The sequence below is a fragment of the Schistocerca serialis genome, chromosome 4, assembly GCF_023864345.2.
Source record: "Schistocerca serialis cubense isolate TAMUIC-IGC-003099 chromosome 4, iqSchSeri2.2, whole genome shotgun sequence".
NCBI classification, from domain to species: domain Eukaryota; kingdom Metazoa; phylum Arthropoda; class Insecta; order Orthoptera; family Acrididae; genus Schistocerca; species Schistocerca serialis.
The window spans coordinates 260,868,961-260,894,150 of NC_064641.1; the positions used below are offsets into that span (position 1 = coordinate 260,868,961).

General features: G+C 43.6%; 1 protein-coding gene across 7 annotated transcripts in view; it reads right to left on the bottom strand.

Moving 5' to 3' along the window:
* Nucleotides 1-25,190, bottom strand: part of LOC126473750 (probable phospholipid-transporting ATPase IA) — a 614,987-nt gene that overhangs the window by 33,659 nt on the left and 556,138 nt on the right. Inside the window, exon 22 of one of the 7 annotated variants that reach the window (XR_007586524.1) lies at nucleotides 19,446-19,537. The exons of the other annotated variants lie outside the window; for them this stretch is intronic. The gene's annotated coding sequence lies outside the window, so the exon portion shown is untranslated. The remainder of the gene's footprint in view (nucleotides 1-19,445; nucleotides 19,538-25,190) is intronic. 7 annotated transcript variants of the gene reach the window in all.

Consider the following 25,190-nt stretch of genomic DNA (forward strand, 5'->3'; position numbering starts at 1 on the left):
CAGGAGACCTCACATGTGACATTGTATAAGTCTTATTCACAGCATAACTGTTGTGACAGTGCCACGATATTTAACAGAGCCGCTACGTCAGTACGCAAACACGGCGATAGAGGCGCTCCGCAACTCAGCTGAGCGCGGGAGCGCCACCTAGCTATGAACGGCGCCGGCCGCATGTCACGGGACGGCAGTCTAATGACAGATTCGGAGTTGGTAGCATGTAACTTGCTATTGTGCTACGTTTGTATATCCACGCAATTTATTAGTGATTAAAGGTTATAACACTTTTTGGCGACGAGGACGGGATATTTTTTTTCCTGCATTGTGGAATTGTGTGTTCTTGTCGGGGCAGACATGGAACAGCTTATGCAAGCACTCATTGAACAACAAACACAGCTGACGGCTGCTATTCAGGTGTTGTTGACGTCGCTTACTCATCGTCTGTCTTCCTCTTCTCCGCCTCCATTCCCTCCTTACGCCGAGACTGCTGAAGACTGGGAGGATTATGAGAAGCGTTTGCGGCAACACTTCTTGGCTTTCGGCGTTGTCGACGCTCCTATGTGTAAGTCGTTATTTCTATCTTGGATTTCCCCACGGATCTATCAGCTGCTATCTCAGTTAGCCCCTCTGCGGGAACCTGCCTCTCTGTCCTTCCAAGAAATGTGTGACTTATTGTCTACCTATTACCGAAAAAACACCCACGTCATTGCCGCCCGCGTGGCGTTCTACCGGTGTCGTAAACAGCCCCATAAATCTTACCGGGCTTGGGCGGCGGAACTACACGGTCTGAGTCGGAAATGTCAGTTTGTCACGGACACTCATCATGAGTCTTATGCTGATTCAATGGTTAGGGATGCTATTCTACGGCTTGCTCCTGATAAAGAAGTTCGGCAACGTGCCTTACAACTGCCAAACCCGTCGTTGTCGGAAGTTCTAAGCATCGCTCAATCTTTTGAAGTGTCTCATGCTGCTGGTGCGCAAACAGACGCGTGGTGTGATGTAGGTGCTATACAGACAACTTTCGACACAGACAATTTGCATGTTTCCCAGGGGAACGACGATGTGGCGGTGGTTCACTCGCGCCAACAACGTCGCGTTGGGCCGCCACGCTCGCAGCGAAAACAGCAACCACAGAAGCAGGTTCGTTCCGCACTTCCTTCTTGTCCACGTTGTTTCGTACAGCATGACAGGGCCGCATGTCCAAAACGTTGGGCCATGTGTAATTCATGTAGAAAAAAAGGCCACATTGCTTCTGTGTGTCAGTCCCCTAAAGTTCCTGTCGACGAGGACAAGGCATCGGACATTGATGTTAACTGTGTGCTTTCTCAAACAAATAAGTTTTTTGTCACTGTTTGTGTTCTGGATAAAGACATTCGCATGCAAGTGGACACTGGCTCTGCAGTAACTCTAATTAATTCTCGCACGTATTTGGAGTTGGGCTCCCCTCCCTTGTCTCCCGTTATGCGAAATCTGAGGACTTATAATAAGCAGAAAATTCCTATCGTTGGCCAGTTTGATGCTTCCACTGCCTACAAGTCTGTTGAAGGCCCCTCACGTTTTATGTGGTGGATCATGCGGGCACTGAAAACCTGTTCGGGTATGATGCTTTCCAGTTGTTCGGGTTCTCCAATGATGATGATGTGCACCTCATATCTGAGGATATTCCGTATCAACAGCTGTATGGATTGTGTTCTGAATTCTCGTCCGTGTTCTCTGCTGGTCTGGGTCGTGCCAAGGATTTTGAAGCCCACATTACTCTTAAACCTACAGCTTGCCCTAAGTTTTTCCGGGCACGCCCTATTCCGGTGGCGTTGCGTGCATCTGTCAAGGCTGAGATAGACCGGTTAACAGCTTCAGGGATTCTCCTTCCTGTTACCTCCAGCTAATGGGCATCGCCAATCGTGGTGGTTTCTAAACCAAATGGGAGTCTGCGATTGTGTGGTAATTTTAAAGCTACTGTCAATGCTCAGAGCCTCATTGACACTTATCCTCTTCCCCGTCCTGAGGAGTTATTTACCAAGCTCGCTGGGGGCCAGTTCTTTTCCAAACTTGACTTATCGGAGGCGTACCATCAGTTGCCGTTGGATGCGTCTTCCAAGGACTTTCTCGTCATCAACACTCCTTGTGGGTTGTATCAGTACCAGCGGTTACCATTTGGCGTCGCTAGCGCGCCGGCCATTTTTCAGCGGTTTTTGGAACAGCTCACGGCTTCTGTTCCCGGCTGCATCAACTATCTGGAAAACAATGTTGTCACGGGGGCCTCCACTGAGGAGTACCTTCGCAATTTGCGTTCACTGTTTCGGGTTCTGCTTTCGGCTGGGTTGAAGTGCAATCTGGACAAATCACAGTTTTTCCAACCCTCCATTGTGTATCTTGGTTTCCACTTGTCCCATGACGGTATACGTCCTCTACGTCAGCACGTTGCGGCCATTACCGCTCTACCCCGGCCATCTACGGTCAAAGAACTTCAGGCGTTTCTAGGCAAGATTGCGTATTATCACAAATTCATTCCATCCGTGGTGGCGGTAGCTCATCCTCTGCATCAGCTGTTACGCAAAAACGTTCCTTTCTGTTGGTCCGACGAGTGTGAGCAGGCTTTTGTCCGCCTGAAGGCTCATTTGCAGTCGGCGCCTTGTCTTGCCACATTCCGTCCGGGTCAGCACTTGGTTCTGGCGACTGACACGTCACAGTATGGCCTAGGGGCTGTTCTCGCCCATCGGTATGAGGATGGGTCGGAACGACCCATCGCCTATGCTTCCAAGACCCTCAACGATGCGCAACGGTGTTACTCTCAAATCGAAAAGGAGGCGCTCGCTATCATTTATGCTGTAAAAAAGTTCAGCGTTTTTTTGTATGGTTCTAAGTTTCACCTCATCACCGACCACAAGCTGCTGGTCTCTCTGTTCAGCCCATCGGCATCGCTTCCGGATAAGGCCGCTCACCGCCTACAACGTTGGGCCTTATACTTGTCTCGTTTTCACTATGAGATTCACTATCGCCCCACGGCCAAGCACGCCAACGCTGACGCGTTGTCGCGTTTGCCGATGGGCCCCAACCCGGTTTTCGATCGAGATGAACTACTCTGTTTCCACATTGATGAGGAAGAACGTCGTGCAGTCGAGGGTTTTCCACTTACAGGTTCGCAGGTCGCGTCAGATACTGCGCGGGACCCGGTCCTGCGTCAGGTGATCGGTTTTGTTCAACAGGGTTGGCCGGACAGGACCAAGGGCCGGACATCGGATCCCCTTCGCAACTACCATGCCTTGCACCTTCGTCTGTCTGTTCGTGAGGTGTTGTTCTTCTGGCCACGGATGGCGCATCTCCACGGGTTGTGGTGCCAGCCTCTCTTCGCAAAGATGTTCTCAAACTTTAGCAGGAAGGCCATTGGGGGATTTATCGGACTAAGTCCCTGGCCCGCAGGCACGTTTATTGGCCCGGTATTGATTCGGACATTGCCCACATGGTCGCTGCGTGTGGTCAGTGTGCTCAACAACTGGCTGCACCCCGTACAATGCCCTCTCCGTGGCCTGATCCGGCACAGCCATGGGAACGGGTGCATGCTGACTTTGCCGGCCCCTTCCTCGGCACTTATTGGCTACTGTTGTTTTATGCATTCTCGAAATTTCCATTTGTTGTTCGATGTCCGTTGCCCACCACTGCAGCGACGGCGCTGGCTTTGTCCAAAATCTTTGCGCTAGAAGGTCTTCCATCCATGATCATCACGGACAATGGCCCTCAGTTCTCTTCGCAGGCCTTCCGTGATTTTTGTACTGGACACGGGATTCATCATGTTACAGCACCGTCCTTCCATCCGCAATCGAATGGGGAGGTCGAGCGCCTTGTCCGCACTTTCAAAAGCCAGATGAAAAAATTCCTTAGTGATTTTTCCACAGGTGACGCTTTGTTGCATTTTCTGAGTACTTATCGCTTCACGCCTCTGGGTGATCGCAGCCCTGCTGAACTCTTGCATGGCCGCCAACCGCGCACTCTACTGCACCTGCTTCACCCTGTCAGGCCTTGTACTGTGTCCCCTAGTGCGGGAAAATACTCAGTGGGTGCCGACGTGTGGGCACGAGGGTATGGTTCTCACCCTAAATGGATTCCAGGGGTGGTCAAGGCTCTTTGCGGCCGCCAGCTTTGGGAAATACGTACGGATGACGGCATGGTTGTTCGCCATTACAACCAGATGCGCCCACGAGTGGTGGCCACACCGGTGCCACCGCACCTTCCTTCGCCTCCACCAGCCCGAGAAGCCAGTCCTGTCGCTGCTGCCGATCTCCTGTGCGTGTTGTGGCAACCAATATCGCTACCGTTTCCGAGTACGCCGGAACCGGCCCCAGTCGCGACGCCACCTTATCCGGGACCCATCTCGCTGGATCACACCCCCAGGTCCACGACACACATGGATGCTGCTCCGGAGTTTTCACCCATCATCTCGTCCAGGAGGCACGTTCCACGCACGAGCTTCCATCCTGGACATTTTCGACCATACTCTCATGTTTCTCCACGGGATCTTCTCGGGGCCTTCCAAGAGGCCATGGATGTCTCCGCCCTGTCCGTGTCTCCAAGGAAGTGAGAGGTTTTTTTTTTTTTTTCTTTCAAGGGGGGAAAAGTGTTGTGACAGTGCCACGATATTTAACAGTGCCGCTACATCAGTACGCGAACACGGCGATAGAGGCGCTCCGCAACTCGGCTGAGCGCGTGATCGCCACCTAGCTACGAACGGCGCTGGCCGCATGTCACGGGACGGCAGTCTAATGACAGATTCGGAGTTGGTAGCATGTAACTCGCTATTGTTCTACGTTTGTATATCCACACAATTTATTAGTGATTAAAGGTAATAACAAATACCACTTCTTTCCCAGCCTGACTGTTCATCAGATGGGTCATCAAATAAACATGAACAGAACACAATAAACTAAACAAAGCCTCTAGGAGTTAAGTCAGTGACTTGTTGACCTGGATGAACACAGCATACAGCAATATCTCAGCAATAATTCTAAAACTCTCCATTGAATATCATTTTGTGTGTGGTTTGAAATTTCATTTCACATCATAGAATAGACAAAAATTACACTTTAATATCCTGTTGAGGTAATTAATGAGATGGAGCACAAGCTGAGATTGGACAAGAAGGGGAAAGGAAACATACAGTGGACTATTCAGAGGAATTGTCCCAGCATCAAGTTGAAAGTATTTAGAAAATCACAGAAAATTTGATAAGCATTTGACCATCCTTCTACTGAATATGAGTCTAGTGTCTCTATCACTCAGTCATGTTGCTTGGTAATTTGAAGAAGAATAATAAGTGATTGCTACCTCGCTTTAACAGTTTATTTTTATCAGCCTTCATCACATGTGACATGCATTCCAACTGTTTCTTCCCTCAGCATCGTTATAATTTTAAGTATTCAATTTTTCTAACGTGTTATCTTCACACTTCTTAATCAGAAGCTAAGCCTAGGCAATAAGTCACAGAGGTCTATGACAACTACTATTAAACTTGCATATGAGATGTTTACATACGTCCTGCTGCAAATTGTTAATTAAGTCTTGAGCACATGGAAAAGGTTCCTAGATATGTAAATGTTTTTAAGACTTCTTAAGTAATACAATCCATGTCATTATGATGGATGACAAGTTTTCATCAGAGGCAAGGGTATCATCAGGAGTGCCCAGGGAAGGGGCTGCTCTTGGTCTCTGTATACATAAATGACCTGACAGATTTGGCGAGCAGTAATCTGTCACTGTTTGCTGATGAAGCTGTAGCAAATGAGAAAGTGTAGTCCTTTAGCAACTGTGGGAGGACACAGGATGACTTAGCCAGATTTTCTATTTGGTATGGTGAATGGCAGCTTGCTCTAAATGTAGAAAAATTTAAATTAATACAGACCAGTAGGAAAAACAATCCTGTAATGTTCAAACGTATTAGTGGTGTGCTACTTGACACACTCACATCAATTAAGTATCTAGATGTAATGTTGCAAAATAATATGAAATGAAACTAGTTTGTAAGGTCACTAATAGGAAAAGCAAATGGTCACCTTAGATTTCTTGGGAGAATTTTAGGACAGTGCAGCTCATCTACAATGGAGAGCACATATAACACTAGTGGGACCCATTCCTGACTAATGCTCGAATGTTTCGGATCCTCAGCAGGTCACATCAAAGTAATTCAGAGGTATGTTGCTAGATTTGTTACCGGTAAGTTCAGTCATGACACAAGTATTATGGATATGCTTCGTGAATTCAAATGGGAATCCCTGGAGGGAAAATGATGTTCTTTTTTGTGAAACACTATTGAGAAAGTTTAGAGAACTGGCATTCTTGGCTAACTGTAGAATGATTCTACTGCCACTGAGTTACATATCACTTAAGAATTGAGAAGGGAAGATAAGGGAAATTAAGGCTCATGCAGAGGAACGTAAGCAGTCATTTTCCCTTGCTCTATTTGTGAGTGGAACAGGGAAAGGGATGGTTAGTTGTGGTAAAATGTACCCTCCACTATGTGCCGGCTGGTGGAGTATGTATGTAGATGTAGACAAAATGAAAGCACTTTAATTTCTTGAGAACTGACATTGAAACTGATTTTCATGCCCACATATGTAAAGCGCAGTAGTATCACAGTTTAATTTAACAATATTTGTTCATTTCTTGTAACAAGTCAATAATGGCATGTATAGTATGCACGTATTTATTAAAAGCAATAAGAACTTTATAGGAAGTACTGAATATTATTGACCTTTTAGAATTCAGCTTCCTTCTTTATGAGAAATACAGGAATGAGGAGTTGTGAATTAAAGACAGAAGTGGGCGATTGCTCACAAACCATATCAGAACGAATGTCATATGGGCATAAGGTTGGTCATGTTACCATTCTCTTTGCATTTCCATTCTTTCTTTCCCAACTGATTTTTATGATTTGATTGAAACTGACGTATCTGTCAATCCCGCCCCCCACCCTACCCCCTTCCCAGTGATGCCTTTGGGATCAGGCATCAGTTCAACAAATGTAAAGAAAATATCCTTTCAAACAGTTTCTGTTGGTATCAATATTGTGTCTATAATGTGTAGTGATTAAAACAGCCTTGCTGTCATTGCACATCATGGCAGAATCATAACTCCATGATCCGCAAGGAAGATAACATGCAAAAGATTAATGGTAAAAATTATTGAGGATGAACATTAGGTTAGCAAATTTAATTGTGAAAGGCTAATGCATAATGTATGAGTCTTATAGGTTTTCATTTCACAGAAGATTATTTACATTAAAATGTTTAATGTGTTAAAAAAATTCTTTTAAAATTGAACTAAAGATATAAGTAGTGAATAGTGTTCTCTGTCCAACAGATTAAAAAAGAAATATATACAGTTTGTTTTATCTTTCTGTAATAGATCAATTATCCATGTTTGTTTAGACACATTTTAACTGAAAAATAAAACTAGGGTAGGAATTGGTTAACTAAAAGTAAGGAGATGACTCACATACAAATACAAAATAAAAAGACAAAAAAGAAACATTAGTGTATCTTGTCATTGCAATATTGTACAACAAAAAATTTGACTTGTTATACAACAAAGAGTTTTAGTAAATGGTGGGCATGAAGTGAATTAGGTACACAAGAATCTCACCTGTCCTCCTGTAGTGTTCCAAAAGCAATGACTATCTATAATACTCTAATGCTCATGCACACCATTCCACTAAAAAGCACTCATATGCAAATTTCAGATAGTTTAAAAACTGTACATGCTGTTTACAACAGACAGAAATTTCAATAAAAAAGACAAAATTTTAAAAATAAAGTGTCTCAGTAACTCCAAAGTCTCTTGGGAAAATTATTTGTATTCTATCTCAGTAACTTTTATTACATTGTAATGAAGCCCTCTCTTATGTTATTCCTCTCAATATTAATCATGTTAGATATATCATAAAACACAGCTAACAAAATTAATACTACAGAATTCCTAAAATATGATATTCAGTATACTTTCTAAACTATAAGAACAGTACATGGTTTTTAGTCTGGAGATACAGGTTGCCATAAGTGCACAGAATTAGATAGATAGAAATTAAATATTTTAACAGAACAGATATAAATTTTTATAGAATAAGTTTAATCACTGAAAATACACAAACTGAATCAGGAAGGATGATTGATGAAAAAATTCTGATATGAACATGCCTTTGAATACATAACACCCCACGGACAATGACAATGGTAGTAGTATTGTTTATATGAAAAAAAGTATTTTAGGTAGATGCATGACAAGAGATCAGGCAACAGTAATTATTCAAGCACAACGATGCAATTTTTTGCATTGACAGTGCATTGTCAGCAGGCCTTTCTGCGGACATTCTTAAATATTCAGTCAAGTGACCTCTACAACAGAAAGAGGAAAAAAGAAGGTGATAGCTACAGGCTAAAATTGTTCCAAAAGTTTAGTCACATTTACCTTCACACACAGATCATTGATAACTTCATAGTTTGGCTTTAGCAATGACTCTTCTACTGATCAGGCAAAAATCCAGTGAAATTAGGTATCTTTTTAATCAAAGGTTTTGACTATGTAGACCATAGACATAATGCTAAATTAAAGTCACTTGCCCTGTTTTTCTCTCTTTATCTGAAGGCTAATCTCAGGAACTCCAGTAGAGGTTTTGATATGAATTTCACTACTGGACAGATTGATTCATGAGGAAGGTTTGTGTCTATACACTGCCCAACAAAAAAAGTAAAGCACTCATAGGACTGCATCACATATCAATGTAACTCTGTACATGTACACAGCTTTGGATAGTATATAAATGATTAAGAGTTGTACTTCTCTCTGGCAGGTAGAACAGCCACCAGAATCCATTAGTGTTGTTATTAGGCCTGATAGGGTATATAAGTGGTGTGAACAGTGTCAGACGCCGAGTTATCAGTGAAGGACACAGACACGTCACATACTCGTATGTGCCTATGTTATTAGCCCTTGACAGGGTGTGAAAGGGACCTCACTGTGGGTCACCAATTGGCCAGTTGGTCAAATGATGCAATATCCACATTTGTACAGCATTTGGATGTGACAGTGCCCTGACACTGGACTGCATGGGAATGTGAGGTCAGGCATACTTATCATAAAGGTTCTGATCAACCACACCTGACCACCACAAGAGAGCATCACTGTGTTGTGCATCATGCACATTGATCTTCCTTCACTGCACCTGCCATCTGTGAACAAGTAATGGACTCCTCCAAACATTCTATGTCATATGCCATCTATATTACTATGTCGATACCAGTTGCAGGTCACTTATTTAATGGCACCCAGAGGGAATAAAAATCTGATTTTCAATATTTTGTGTAATTATTGACCGAATTAAACAATTTAAAATACTAATATAAACTACTCACTGTGTTAAAAGTTTAATGCAATAAGACAAGTATTACAGTTAGAAACTGTGTGTTTGTCGTGAGGCAGCATAACTGATGGCACACAAACACCCAGAACTATTCATCCAGTATTTGAGAATGGGAGCACTTACTGACTGCCAACAATCTTCTTCTCACTTACATGCTTAATGTCAAACGTTGAACACCTTAAATCACTTGTAATGTAACCAGACACATGAAGCTATTCTATACAAGGGAGTTTGATTCTTTAAAGAACTAGGGGTTTACTGGTTATTCAGAGACTAGGAGCAACCAGCCTAGGGAATTACTATCCCATGTGCAGGCTGCCATTAATACCACTACACAAATAGCTGTGTTTGGAGTGGTGCAGTGACTGGGAAGTATGGACTACTGATTAAAGACATAACATTGTGCTGAGAGATGAATGGCAGTTCTGCACTACCCCAGCTGACCATTGTCGCATGTTGGCAACCTGGTGCCAGGAGAGGCACAGTGGTGCTACTCCTGGCACCACGGTGTGGGGAGCCATCAGGTATGACTTCAGGTCACAGCTAATAGTAACTGAGGGGACTCTAATGCTACAACAGCATGTTATGGATATTTTGTATCCTCATATGTTACCTCTCATGTGGTGGTACATTAGAGCCATTTCTCAACATATATGCATAGCATAGTATGTCTCTCTTTCAACTGCCAGCAGAATTTTGAGGTACTCTCATGGCCAAGAAGGTCCCCAGATCTGTCCCTGACAGAACATAAGTGGGACCAAATTGGATGTGAACTCTGTCCCAGTGCCTATATCTAACATGCTAAGGACCAGTTACAAAAGTTTAGGGCCTGCTTGCCTCAGAAGAGCATACAACAGCATTATGACAACCTTCCAAACTGAATCAGTGCATGCATCTAGACTAGTTGGTGTCTAATGTCACATCGGTGAGTGAGCATATACTGTGAAGTTTCCAGAAAGCTTGGAAGGTAGGAGACGAGGTACTGGTAGAAGTAAAGCTGTGAGTACCGGGCATGAGTCATGCTTCGGTAGCTCTTATGGTAGAGCACTTGCCCGCGAAAGGCAAAGGTCCCGAGTTCGAGTCTCGGTTGGGCACACAGTTTTAATCTGCCAGGAAGTTTCATACTGTGAAGTTCTTCATAAATTTTACTCAATTTTGTAATAACATCACATACCCTCTCAGTCTGTGAAGTTTCATTTCGTTTCCTCCTCCCGTTCTGAGTGCTTCATTTTTGTCATGCAGTCTAACTTATTATTGTTCAGGTGGTAGAAGGTACTTAATGCTACCCATGTGAAGCCAGGGCAAGTTGTTAGTATGTTACTAAATAAGTTAGAACATTATGGAATGATGGGTCTAATTGAAGGTTTAGTTGCTTTACAAGCAGCAGGAAGCAGAAAATTGTTTTAGACAGTGTCACATAGCAAGCATTCCAGCTTCCAACTGAGTCACGTCACTGTTACATTTGATGCTACTCAGAATTCCATACTAGGATTACTTCTTTTCCTCATGATGCATTAATGATCTGCCTTCAGTTGTAGCAGGTGACTTAAAAGCTGCTTGGTTTTGGGCTAATAAAAGCATAATTATTGTTGATTCTTTCTAGGAATCTAGTAGTACAACAAACAATATTCTCGAATGAAGTAAAACTTATACATTGTTTGTGTTCTGCATCTCCTCCTAAACCACTGGACCGATTTCAACCAAACTTGGTACACACATCGCTTAATGTCGGGCAACAATCGCTGCACAGGTAAGAATCACCTACCTATCATAGCTCAGGAGATATGATATCATAAACAACAAGATGCGTGAAAAACTGCCACATAATGCATGAAGTTTAAATGTATTACTTCTGTTTTACTGACTGTATTTGCAATAAATTTTGCAGGCAGTATTTACGTGTGCTGCTAAATAAAGTTTCAAAAGTATATCATGGTACCACATATAGTTCAGGAGATATGATGTCATCAACAATGAGATGCGTGCGTGAAAAACTGTCACATTGTGCATGACTTAAATTTATTACTTCCTCTCTACTAAATCCATTGATAACACATTTTGCAGACAGTATCCACAAATGCCACTGAATGTACCTACAAAATCATATCATTTTATGATGCATAGATCAGGAGATATGACATCAAATGCTGAGAGGGGGGGGCCTACAGCATCATGCATGACATTTGACATTTAAATTTATTACTTTTTTGTTACTAATTTTATTTGCAACACATTTTGATGACAGTATACACTGAGTTCCTACACAAATATATCATTGTATGACATTAGTTCAAAAGATATGAAGTCATAAACAATGAGATACGTGAAAAAGATGCCACATTATTTATGAACTTTTAATACATTTATTTTTTAGTACTAAGAACATCAAGTCAACTTAATGAAACTCCTATTACATGTTAACTTTGAAGTGCAATTGGTTGTAGACAAAAATGATAGCTTTCTCTAGAGCCATGAAGAGGCATTGGCACAGAGATGTTTACAAAACCACATTGTAGATATGTGACACAGCTGCGTCCAGCATACAGAAACTGGCTGGTATCACTTCTCTTAATTTGAATACTGTACTCATACATTTGTATATTATTCATATTTATTTGTACAACTGCTTCATAATTTCAAAGGTGTTTTTACAAATACATGGAAACGGAATTTTTTCGGTACTTCACTACAAACACAGTTCATTTTTTGTTTTTATTTCTAAAAGATAACTGGCAACATAAATGACACCGGGTATGTCAGCTAGTTGTAATGTAACATAGCACAACTAGTTTTTGGCACACAATGCTGTTCAAATATATGCAACCCACTTACAATCGCGGTATGATGATGTAGAGGAAAAAGTCTGGGTCAATGAGTAAGAAATGAACTAAAAGTTGGTTATTTCACACCCTTTCTTTTGGTGACATAGGTAGTAATATTTTGGGACAATTCACTTCACAAAGGAAGAATATTTTTCAAAAGGAGACCACCAGTCACACATCACATTAATTGACAATACTCAAACAACGGAAAATCCAGGGCAGAATGTAACAATATTATGAAAAGGATAATTGTTACTCACCATAGAGTGAGTCGCAGATAGGCACAACAAAAACCTACTCATCACCAGCAATACCTCCACTTCGACAGCTGTCACCCAATCCATACAGCCTAGTCACCTGTGGTTTTCGCATCTGCAGTGAAGAGTAGTCCACTCAAAATATAACGAGGATCTCACTGAGGCCTTCAAAGACCGTAATTATCCTCCAAACCTCGTATGAAAACAAATCTCCTGTGTCTTTTCTTTCCAGTCTCCTACCACCTCCCAAAGTCTCACCGTCTGGCCATAGTAGAGCATTCCCCTCGTAACTCAGCACCACCCAGGGCTGGAGCAATTGAATTACATTCTCTGCCAGGGTTTCAACTACCTCTTGTCGTGCCCTGAAAAGAGAAATGTCCTGCCCACTATCCTTCTCGCTCCTCCAACAGTGGTATTCAGTCGTCCACCGAACCTACACAATATTCTCGTCCATCCCTGCACAACCCTGGCTCCCAACCCCTCCTCGTGGCTCACATACCTCTAATAGGACTAGATGCAAAACCTGCCCCATATGTCCTCCCACCACCAGCTGCTCCAGTCCGGTCATGAACATCACCTACCCCATCAAAGGCAGGGCTACCTGTGAAACCAGTCATGTGATCTACAAGCTAAGCTGCAACCACCAATAAACTGTGGCCAAGAAACAAGTGGACCATTCTGTTACTCAGCACACCGCGCAACATGACATTCTTCATTTCAATGACTGCTTCACAGCCTGTGCCATATGGATCCTTACCCCTAACACCAGTTTCTGAATTGCACAGGTGCGAACTTTCCTTGTAATATAACCAACATTCCCGTTACCCTCCTGGCCTCAACCTTCATTAGCCTTTGTCCTTAGCCATCTAGCCCCTTTCCTGTTCCCATTCCAGCACTACATGGCCCACTCCACCAATGCTCTCAGTCTTTTTATTTCTCTCCTTTCCACTATCCCCCTCCCCCCCCTCCACCACCACCTCTCCCCTGCCCTCCATCTAACCTCCCGACAGCACCTAATTGCCCTACCCTCTCTACACCTAGTCCCTGCACACTCCCCATAAGCTCTTCCTACACTGCTATCCCTCCCCCTAACCTGCACGAGCCGCCTCCTTACCCACACAAAGTTGCCTCTCCTATCATGTGCTGCTGCTGCTGCTGCTGCTGCTGCTGCTGCTGCTACAGTGTGGCTTCAGCTGCCAGATACGGCAGGTGTGTGTGTATGTGTGTGTGTGTGACAAAGGCCTTGTTGGCTGAAAGCTTATTTTGTGACATTCTTTTTGTTGTCCCTATCTGCGACACAGCATCTCCGCTATATGGTGAATAGCAACTATTCTTTTCATAATATTGTATAATTCACATGAACTAGAAATTCTTACAGCATCATTTCACTGCATCTACTGATTCATGAGAGTATGCAGTACGCTGCAATAGATATTTTCAATGGGATTGCACAACAAGGTTTGAAGCCAGTTTGTGAAATACTGCTGTTTTTCAAATCTAAGTTGAAGGTTTTCTCCTAGCAAAGTCCTATTGATTTCAGGAATATGTCTGATTGCCTTAAGTGAATGGAATGACTGATTACACTTTCCACGCACAAGTTCTTTATGCTTGCTTGACTGTGTTGTTTCAATGTTAAGTTGTGAAATATGCCACAATTGTCAGGCTGTAAAAAGAGAGTAGGTGTCATCTTTTATTATATCTGTGTTACAATGTTTCTCAAGGTACAACGCCAATCTGAAGATGGCTGTAGATCTCAGCTGGAACCTCTCACTGTAAAAACAAAACCAGGTATTGTCATCTGGTAAAGTCCTGTGCACAACTGTCATATCACTGTGCTATGAGGGTGGTTTGAAAAATTCTAAGAATCACCATGAGAGGTCAGCGCTAGCACGATGAGTTGTTCATGTGATATTCATTGGCTGTAAACACATGCCATGTCAGTGCTCTTGGAAGAGAGATGTGGCTATGTTGTTGTTCCTGCATAGTGATTTGCGAAGATGGAAAAAAAAAAAAAAAATCAAGACTCGAGCAGTGATTAAGTACTTCGTAAAGAAAGGTATGAAAGCAAAGGATATTCAAGCCAATTTCCAGAATATACTGGGGGACTCTGCTCCTTCACATTCTACTGTTGTCCAGTGAACAAATGAATTTAAATTTGGTCAGGAGACCTTAGATGATGATCCGTGCAGTGGTCGCCCAAGATGTGTCACTACTCCAGAAATCATTGCAAAAATACACAAAATGGTCATGAAGGATTGCCAATTGAAAGTGTGTGAAACTGCTCATGCATGCCAGATGTAATCTGAAAGGGTATATCACATTTTAACTGAAGAATTAGAAATGAAAAAATTATCTGCAAGATGGGCACCACGACTCTTGAAGCTTGCCAGCACACATGTGCCACCGCCATGGCAAAATTACATGAACTAAGGTACGAATTGTTGCCATACCCACCTTATTCATCTGATATGGCTCTGTCAGACCTGCCAGCACTCTCATTTGGTAAGTCACATCATCTTTGTTCAAACGAAAGCGCTGGCAGGTCGATAGACAAACAAGCAAACACAAACATACACACAAAATTCAAGCTTTCGCAACCAATGGTTGCTTCATCAGGAAAGAGGGAAGGAGAGGGAAAGCCAAAAGGATGTGGGTTTTAAGGGAGAGGGTAAGGAGTCATTCCAAGCCCGGGAGCGGAAAGACTTACCTTAGGGGGAAAAAAGGACAGGTATACACTCGCACACACACCCATATCCAACCGCACATACACAGACACAAGCAGACATTTGTAAAGGCAAAGAGTTTTGGCAGAGATGTCAGTCGAGGCAGAAGTACAGAGGCAAAGATATTGTTGAAAGACAGGTGAGGTATAAGCGGCGGCAACTTGAAATTAGCGGAGGTTAAGGCCTGGCAGATAACGAGAAGAGAGGATATACTGAAGGGCATGTTCCCATCTCCGGAGTTCTGACAGGTTGGTGTTAGTGGGAAGTATCCAGATAACCCGGACGGTGTAACACTGTGCCAAGATGTGCTGGCTGTGCACCAAGGCATGTTTAGCCACAGGGTGATCGTCATTGCCAACAAACACTGTCTGCCCGTGTCCGTTCATGCGAATGGACAGTTTGTTACTGGTCATTCCCACATAGAAAGCTTCACAGTGTAGGCAGGTCAGTTGGTAAATCACGTGGGTGCTTTCACACGTGGCTCTGCCTTTGATCATGTACACCTTCCGGGTTACAGGACTGGAGTAGGTGGTGGTGGGAGGGTGCATGGGACAGGTTTTACACCAGGGGCGGTTACAAGGGTAGGAGCCAGAGGGTAGGGAAGGTGGTTTGGGGATTTCATAGGGATGAACTAAGAGGTTACGAAGGTTAGGTGGACGGCAGAAAGACACTCTTGGTGGAGTGGGGAGGATTTCATCACTCCCAGATTCAACCAAACAGCCCTTGTCAAAGATTTACTGTCCTACACTCGTACTCTCTGCTGGAAATATCACTTTGCCACGAAGAAAAATGATCCTAATCCTACTCATAATGATCCAAATCCCCAAGACACTATCCAAATTGAACCCTGCCTGGAAAAGTTCCGTCCTCCGTCACAGCGGGACCCACCTCCTCTTCCTCAAAATCACCCTCTCCAAACCTTCCAGGAATTTCTGACTTCCAGCCTTGCCTCTCAATCCTTCTTAAAAAACCTTAATCCTACTCCCAACATCACCAATGGTGAAGCCCAGGCTATCTGTGATCTGAAGGCTGACCGATCCATCATCATTCTTCTGGCGGACAAGGGTTCCATGACCGGGGTACTTGATCATCGGGAGTATGTGGCTGAGGGACTGCGTCAGCTTTCAGACAACACCACATACAAAGTTTGCCAAGGTAATCCCATTCCTGATGTCCAGGCGGAGCTTCAAGGAATCCTCAGAATCTTAGGCCCCCTACAAAACCTTTCACCTGACTCCATCAACCTCCTGACCCCACCGACACCCCTACCTTCTTCCTAAAATTCACAAACCAAATCATCCCCAAGCCCCCACAGAACGTATCTCTGCCTACGTAGATCAACACCTTCAACCCATTACATGCAGTCTCCCATCCTTCATCAAAGACACCAACCACTTTCTCGTATGCCAACCTATTCATGGGTCGCTTAGAGGAAGTCTTCTTGGTTACCCAGGCCTGCCAACCCAAAGTTTGGAACAGATTTATTGATGACATCTTCATGATCTGGACTCACAGTGAAGAAGAACTCCAGAATTTCCTCTCCAACCTCAACTCCTTTGGTTCCATCAGATTCACCTGGTCCTACTCCAAATCCCATGCCAATTTCCTTGATGTTGACCTCCATCTGTCCAATGGGCAGCTTCACACGTCCATCCACATCAAACCAACCAACAAGCAACAGTACCTCCATTATAGCAGCTGCCACCCATTCCACATCAAACGGTCCCTTCCCTACAGCCTAGGTCTTCGTGGCAAACAAATCTGCTCCAGTCAGGAATCCCTGAACCATTACACCAACAATCTGAAAACAGCTTTCGCATCCCGCAACTACCCTCCCAACCTGGTACAGAAGCAAATAACCAGAGCCACTTCCTCATCCCCTCAAACCCAGAACCTCCCACAGAAGAACCACAAAAGTGCCCCACTTGTGACAGGATACTTTCCGGGACTGGATCAGACTCTGAATGTGGCTCTCCAGCAGGGATACGACTTCCTCAAATCCTGCCCTGAAATGAGATCCATCCTTCATGAAATCCTCCCCACTCCACCAAGAGTGTCTTTCCGCCGTCCACCTAACCTTCGTAACCTCTTAGTTCATCCCTATGAAATCCCCAAACCACCTTCCCTACCCTCTGGCTCCTACCCTTGTAACCGCCCCTGGTGTAAAACCTGTTCCATGCACCCTCCCACCACCACCTACTCCAGTCCCGTAACCCGGAAGGTGTACACGATCAAAGGCAGAGCCACGTGTGGAAGCACCCACGTGATTTACCAACTGACCTGCCTACACTGTGAAGCTTTCTATGTGGGAATGACCAGCAACAAACTGTCCATTCGCATGAACGGACACAGGCAGACAGTGTTTGTTGGTAATGACGATCACCCTGTGGCTAAACATGCCTTGGTGCACGGCCAGCACATCTTGGCACAGTGTTACACCGTCTGGGTTATTTGGATACTTCCCACTAACACCAACCTGTCAGAACTCCGGAGATGGGAACGTGCCCTTCAGTATATCCTCTCTTCTCGTTATCCGCCAGGCCTCAACCTCCGCTAATTTCAAGTTGCCGCTGCTCATACCTCACCTGTCTTTCAACAACATCTTTGCCTCTGTACTTCCGCCTCGACTGACATCTCTGCCGAAACTCTTTGCCTTTACAAATGTCTGCTTGTGTCTGTGTATGTGCGGTTGGATATGGGTGTGTGTGCGAGTGTATACCTGTCCTTTTTTCCCCCCTAAGGTAAGTCTTTCCGCTCCTGGGATTGGAATGACTCCTTACCCTCTCCCTTAAAACCCACATCCTTTCGTCTTTCCCTCTCCTTCCCTCTTTCCTGATGAAGCAACCGTTGGTCGCGAAAGCTCGAATTTTGTGTGTATGTTTGTGTGTCTATCGACCTGCCAGCACTTTCGTTTGGTAAGTCACATCATATATATATATATATCCCATCATAGGAAAAAAAGGAAATCTCCTTTCTTCAGGATGTGAGAAAGGATAGATATGAAAATATTACTCAAATTCTTTTCATTTTTGCCACTTCAACATTTGTGTGCACCCTGCAGTGATATTATCTTCCTCATTCCTGTTACCTGATGAAACTCCTAATTTACAGAAAATCTGTGGCTTTTAAAACATCACAGTATTTTATGTTTACATTCTACTTAGGAGAGCTTATGTGACTCTTTAACATAATGTCTACAATGTCTAACAGTGACGACATTCTCAACTGCAGTAGTAGCTTTCTTCTCCACTTTCTGTATGAAATTTGTACTGATGCCACTTTCTGTATGAAATTTGCACTAATGCTGTCATTGCATGTTTAGGTCTGTTTACATCAGGCAGAGAAAATAAAACTTGAAGTCTTTTTTTTACAGTTAAGATGGTTATACAAACTGAGATTGCCAATTCTTCCACGACCAACTTATATAAATAGTGCAAACTGAATTAAGATTTTATAATTTTGTTAATTACAACAATCTGTTCCTGACTCATAAGGTTTGTGCCCATTATTATTGCTATTATTATTATTATTATTGTTATTATTTTATTCTATCTTATTTTTTGAAAAAGGAAGACTATGATAGAAAGCATGTTCCATTGTAAACACACATCTACATAACAATAATGGAAATTTCTGGATGGAGCAGTACATAAAATAAGGAAAAGGCAACAACTCATCCTGTAGTGATGCTTGTAGCACAGTAACACATAACAGAAAACAGCAAGCACTAGTTCTTTTTCCCATGGGCACGGGTGTGTGCATTTGTGTGTGTGTGTGTGTGTGTGTGTGTGTGTGTGTGTGTGTGTGTGTGTGTGTGTACTATTGCTGAAAAAAAGAGTTTGTGCTCAAAAGCTAGGTAAAATGCTGTTTCCTGTTATGTGTTATTGTACCCCAGGCATCGATCCACTATATGTGAGTGGTTGCCTTACCCTTATTTTATCTTAGGATCTATATAAACCAGAAATGAATATTAGTTTATTATTTGGAAAACATATATGGGAAAGATGCATTATTACTTATTTAAGCATTAAGACCGGAAATCTTGCCAGACACTATCACTCACTCACTCACACACACACACACACACACACACACACACACACACACACACACACACAGAGAGAGAGAGAGAGAGAGAGAGAGAGAGAGAGAGAGAGAGATTTATTTCCTGAATATATGAAATACAATCAATTATTAATAATACAAATTATATTTTCAATAATTGATTAATTTCTCTGACCTGTACCCCTTTCCCTAAACCTCTCCAGTCCTTTTCCTTCACTTCTCTTCCTTCCCCTTCAACTCTTCTGCCAGAAGAAGGAGCCATTGGCTCTGAAAGATTATAAAAGTTAAACCCTTTTATGTGTGTGTTCTCCTGCCACTGCTTGGTGAGTAGATTTTTTACATTATATAATCCTTTAATCTACATCTACATCTACATTGATACTCCGCAAGCCACCCAACGGTGTGTGGCGGAGGGCACTTTACGTGCCACTGTCATTACCTCCCTTTCCTGTTCCAGTCGCGTATGGTTCGCGGGAAGAACGACTGTCTGAAAGCCTCCGTGCGCGCTCTAATCTCTCTAATTTTACATTCGTGATCTCCTCGGGAGGTATAAGTAGGGGGAAGCAATATATTCGATACCTCATCCAGAAACGCACCCTCTCGAAACCTGGCGAGCAAGCTACACCGCGATGCAGAGCGCCTCTCTTGCAGAGTCTGCCACTTGAGTTTATTAAACATCTCCGTAACGCTATCACGGTTACCAAATAACCCGGTGACGAAACGCGCCGCTCTTCTTTGGATCTTCTCTATCTCCTCCGTCAACCCGACCTGGTACGGATCCCACACTGATGAGCAATACTCAAGTATAGGTCGAACGAGTGTTTTGTAAGCCACCTCCTTTGTTGATGGACTACATTTTCTAAGCACTCTCCCAATGAATCTCAACCTGGTACCCGCCTTACCAACAATTAATTTTATATGATCATTCCACTTCAAATCGTTCCGTACGCATACTCCCAGATATTTTACAGAAGTAACTGCTACCAGTGTTTGTTCCGCTATCATATAATCATACAATAAAGGATCCTTCTTTCTATGTATTCGCAATACATTACATTTGTCTATGTTAAGGGTCAGTTGCCACTCCCTGCACCAAGTGCCTATCCGCTGCAGATCTTCCTGTATTTCACTACAATTTTCTAATGCAGCAACTTCTCTGTATACTACAGCATCATCCGCGAAAAGCCGCATGGAACTTCCGACACTATCTACTAAGTCATTTATATATATTGTGAAAAGCAATGGTCCCATAACACTCCCCTGTGGCACGCCAGAGGTTACCTTAACGTCTGTAGACGTCTCTCCATTGATAACAACATGCTGTGTTCTGTTTGCTAAAAACTCTTCAATCCAGCCACACAGTTGGTCTGATATTCCGTAGGCTCTTACTTTGTTTATCAGGCGACAATGCGGAACTGTATCGAACGCCTTCCGGAAGTCAAGAAAAATAGCATCTACCTGGGAGCCTGTATCTAATATTTTCTGGGTCTCATGAACAAATAAGGCGAGTTGGGTCTCACACGATCGCTGTTTCCGGAATCCATGTTGATTCCTACATAGTAGATTCTGGGTTTCCAGAAATGACATGATACGCGAGCAAAAAACATGTTCTAAAATTCTACAAGAGATCGACGTAAGAGATATAGGTCTATAGTTTTGCGCATCTGCTCGACGACACTTCTTGAAGACTGGGACTATCTGTGCTCTTTTCCAATCATTTGGAACCCTCCGTTCCTCTAGAGACTTGCGGTACACGGCTGTTAGAAGGGGGGCAAGTTCTTTCGCGTACTCTGTGTAGAATCGAATTGGTATCCCGTCAGGTCCAGTGGACTTTCCTCTATTGAGTGATTCCAGTTGCTTTTCTATTCCTTGGACACTTATTTCGATGTCAGCCATTTTTTCGTTTGTGCGAGGATTTAGAGAAGGAACTGCAGTGCGGTCTTCCTCTGTGAAACAGCTTTGGAAAAAGGTGTTTAGTATTTCAGCTTTACGCGTGTCATCCTCTGTTTCAATGCCATCATCATCCCGTAGTGTCTGGATATGCTGTTTCGAGCCACTTACTGATTTAACGTAAGACCAGAACTTCCTAGGATTTTCTGTCAAGTCAGTACATAGAATTTTACTTTCGAATTCAATGAACGCTTCACGCATAGCCCTCCTTACGCTAACTTTGACATCGTTTAGCTTCTGTTTGTCTGAGAGGTTTTGGCTGCGTTTAAACTTGGAGTGGAGCTCTCTTTGCTTTCGCAGTAGTTTCCTAACTTTGTTGTTGTACCACGGTGGGTTTTTCCCGTCCCTCACAGTTTTACTCGGCACGTACCTGTCTAAAACGCATTTTACGATTGCCTTGAACTTTTTCCATAAACACTCAACATTGTCAGTGTCGGAACAGAAATTTTCGTTTTGATCTGTTAGGTAGTCTGAAATCTGCCTTCTATTACTCTTGCTAAACAGATAAACCTTCCTCCCTTTTTTTATATTCCTATTAACTTCCATATTCAGGGATGCTGCAACGGCCTTATGATCACTGATTCCCTGTTCTGTACATACAGAGTCGAAAAGTTCGGGTCTGTTTGTTATCAGTAGGTCCAAGATGTTATCTCCACGAGTCGGTTCTCTGTTTAATTGCTCGAGGTAATTTTCGGATAGTGCACTCAGTATAATGTCACTCGATGCTCTGTCCCTACCACCCGTCCTAAACATCTGAGTGTCCCAGTCTATATCTGGTAAATTGAAATCTCCACCTAAGACTATAACATGATGAGAAAATTTATGTGAAATGTATTCCAAATTTTCTCTCAGTTGTTCTGCCACTAATGCTGCTGAGTCGGGAGGTCGGTAAAAGGAGCCAATTATTAACCTAGTTCGGTTGTTTAGTGTAACCTCCACCCATAATAATTCACAGGAACTATCCACTTCTACTTCACTACAGGATAAACTACTACTAACAGCGATGAACACTCCACCACCGGTTGCATGCAATCTATCCTTTCTGAACACCGTCTGTACCTTTGTAAAAATTTCGGCAGAATTTATCTCTGGCCTAAGCCAGCTTTCTGTACCTATAACGATTTCAGCTTCGGTGCTTTCTATCAGCGCTTGAAGTTCCGGTACTTTACCAACGCAGCTTCGACAGTTGACAATTACAATACCGATTGCTGCTTGGTCCCCGCATGTCCTGACTTTGCCCCACACCCGTTGAGGCTGTTGCCCTTTCTGTACTTGCCCAAGGCCATCTAACCTAAAAAACCGCCCAGCCCACGCCACACAACCCCTGCTACCCGTGTAGCCGCTTGTTGCGTGTAGTGGACTCCTGACCTATCCAGCGGAACCCGAAACCCCACCACCCTATGGCGCAAGTCGAGGAATCTGCAGCCCACACGGTCGCAGAACCGTCTCAGCCTCTGATTCAGACCCTCCACTCGGCTCTGTACCAAAGGTCCGCAGTCAGTCCTGTCGACGATGCTGCAGATGGTGAGCTCTGCTTTCATCCCGCTAGCGAGACTGGCAGTCTTCACCAAATCAGATAGCTGCCGGAAGCCAGAGAGGATTTCCTCCGATCCATAGCGACACACATCATTGGGCCGACATGAGCGACCACCTGCAGATGGGTGCACCCTGTACCCTTCATGGCATCCGGAAGGACCCTTTCCACATCTGGAATGACTCCCCCCGGTATGCACACGGAGTGCACATTGGTTTTCTTCCCCTCTCTTGCTGCCATTTCCCTAAGGGGCCCCATTACGCGCCTGACGTTGGAGCTCCCAACTACCAGTAAGCCCACCCTCTGCGACTGCCCGGATCTTGCAGACTGAGGGGCAACCTCTGGAACAGGACAAGCAGCCATGTCAGGCCGAAGATCAGTATCAGCCTGAGACAGAGCCTGAAACCGGTTCGTCAGACAAACTGGAGAGGCTTTCCGTTCAGCCCTCCGGAAAGTCTTTCGCCCCCTGCCACACCTTGAAACGACCTCCCACTCTACCACAGGTGAGGGATCAGCCTCAATGCGGGCAGTATCCCGGGCAACCACAGTCGTAGTCCGATCAGGGGATGCGTGGGACGAGCTGGCCGTCCCCGACAAACCCCCATCCGGACCCCCACAGTGATGCCCATTGGCAACAGCCTCAAGCTGTGTGACCGAAGCCAACACTGCCTGAAGCTGGGAGCGAAGGGATGCCAACTCAGCCTGCATCCGAACACAATGAGTTAGATAATGGAAAATTTTTGATGAAATACAAACAATGAAAGGAGTAATGGTACCAATTGATGATATAATTTATGCATTGAGTTGTTGACAGGCACATAAACAAGGTTGATAATATTGTGCAATTAAACTGCAGCTAAGGGGACTATGTAGCTGTGCATCTGTACTCTGTGTGTATATGTGTTCTGTTAAATCTGAAGGAGGACGTGTTCAAGAGCTTAGCAGCATTCAGAACCTTGTTTATGTGCTTACTGATGACTCATCATCTCAACTATACTGTACAGGCTGCCCTGCCAATTTAATAATTTCCTTAACTATTATGTGGTTCTCATTCTGCCCTACGTGCCAAGTAAGATCATAGCTTCAGTGGGGGCTGTTTGTTCCTGTGAAGTGCGAGCTGTTAATAATCTGCCCTTATGCAATAACTGCATGTAGCCTATAGGAGCCATGGGAGAAGATTCAAATGTTGTCCACTGGCTGCCACTGAAGACTGTAGATTCCAAGTCACAAACACTGGCATCCAGCTAGTTGCAGCATGTTTCTTTCCTGAATGATTTGGAGATCTAAGTCCTGAATCACATACTTCCATCTCTAATGTTTCACCTTTTGGCCCCACCAAGAGTCTGGTGCCCCTGCAACCTGACCAGGGCATGCATGACTGTAACCTACACAAAAAATCAACTTCCCTTAGGTTCCTAAAAAAATCTACATTTTATGATTTAATGACCATAAAGATGACCAAACCTTCACTATCCTAACTAGGCTCACTTTGCCTTGAACGATATAGTGAGTTTTACCTTTGCTCCTGCAGGAAGTCTAAAATATATTCTTCAAGCACATTTTTATTTCTTTTTATGGGTGAAGTATACCTTAGTTTTTATGTAGTGACTTGGAATCTGGAGGAATTACAGAACATGGTGTATAACTGAATGACTCCCCTCCACTCAATTACACAGATGTTTCATCTGCCATTATTCATCTGAAGTTATCTTTTGGACTACACTTCGCTAAATAGATATTTGTACACACATTTATAAGAAAATATTCAACAAAAATAATCAATTTGTGGAAGTATAATGTAATCGGAAAGATTAAAGAAAATCTACTCACCAAGAAGTGGCAGGAGAACACATACATAAAGATATTGATATTTGCAAGCTTTTGGAGCCAGTGGCTTCTTCTTCTGGCAAAGGGTTGAATGGGAAGGAAGAGGGACAAAGGAAAAGGACAGGTGAGATCCAGGAAATTGGGAGAGTTTGGAAAAATTGCCAAGAACTCCAAGAGACTTACTGGAGAGGATGAGAAGGAAAGTCTCTTGGTAAGGGGAGATTTACTGGACCGGATGGGAAGGGAAGTTTTTCCTTCTCATCCTGTCTGGTAAATCTCCCCTGACCTGCAGTTCTGGTTGACTTTTTCTGAAATCCCCATTTCCTAAACTTCACCAGTTCTTTACCTTCACCCCTCTTCCTTCCCCTTCAACTCATCTGTAAGGAGAAAAAAGCTATTGGCTCCAAATGTTTGCAGATTTCAGTACCCTTATATGTGCATTCTCCTGCCACAGCTTGGAGAGGAGATTTTTTATCTATCCAATTACATTATATTTTCAAACATTTATAAAAATGTGGTTTATGGTAAATTCTGTGGAATTATGCTTGAAAATGACCTGACCTTCTTACATTAGCATCAATACTGTATATTCAAAGAGGGAGTTTCATC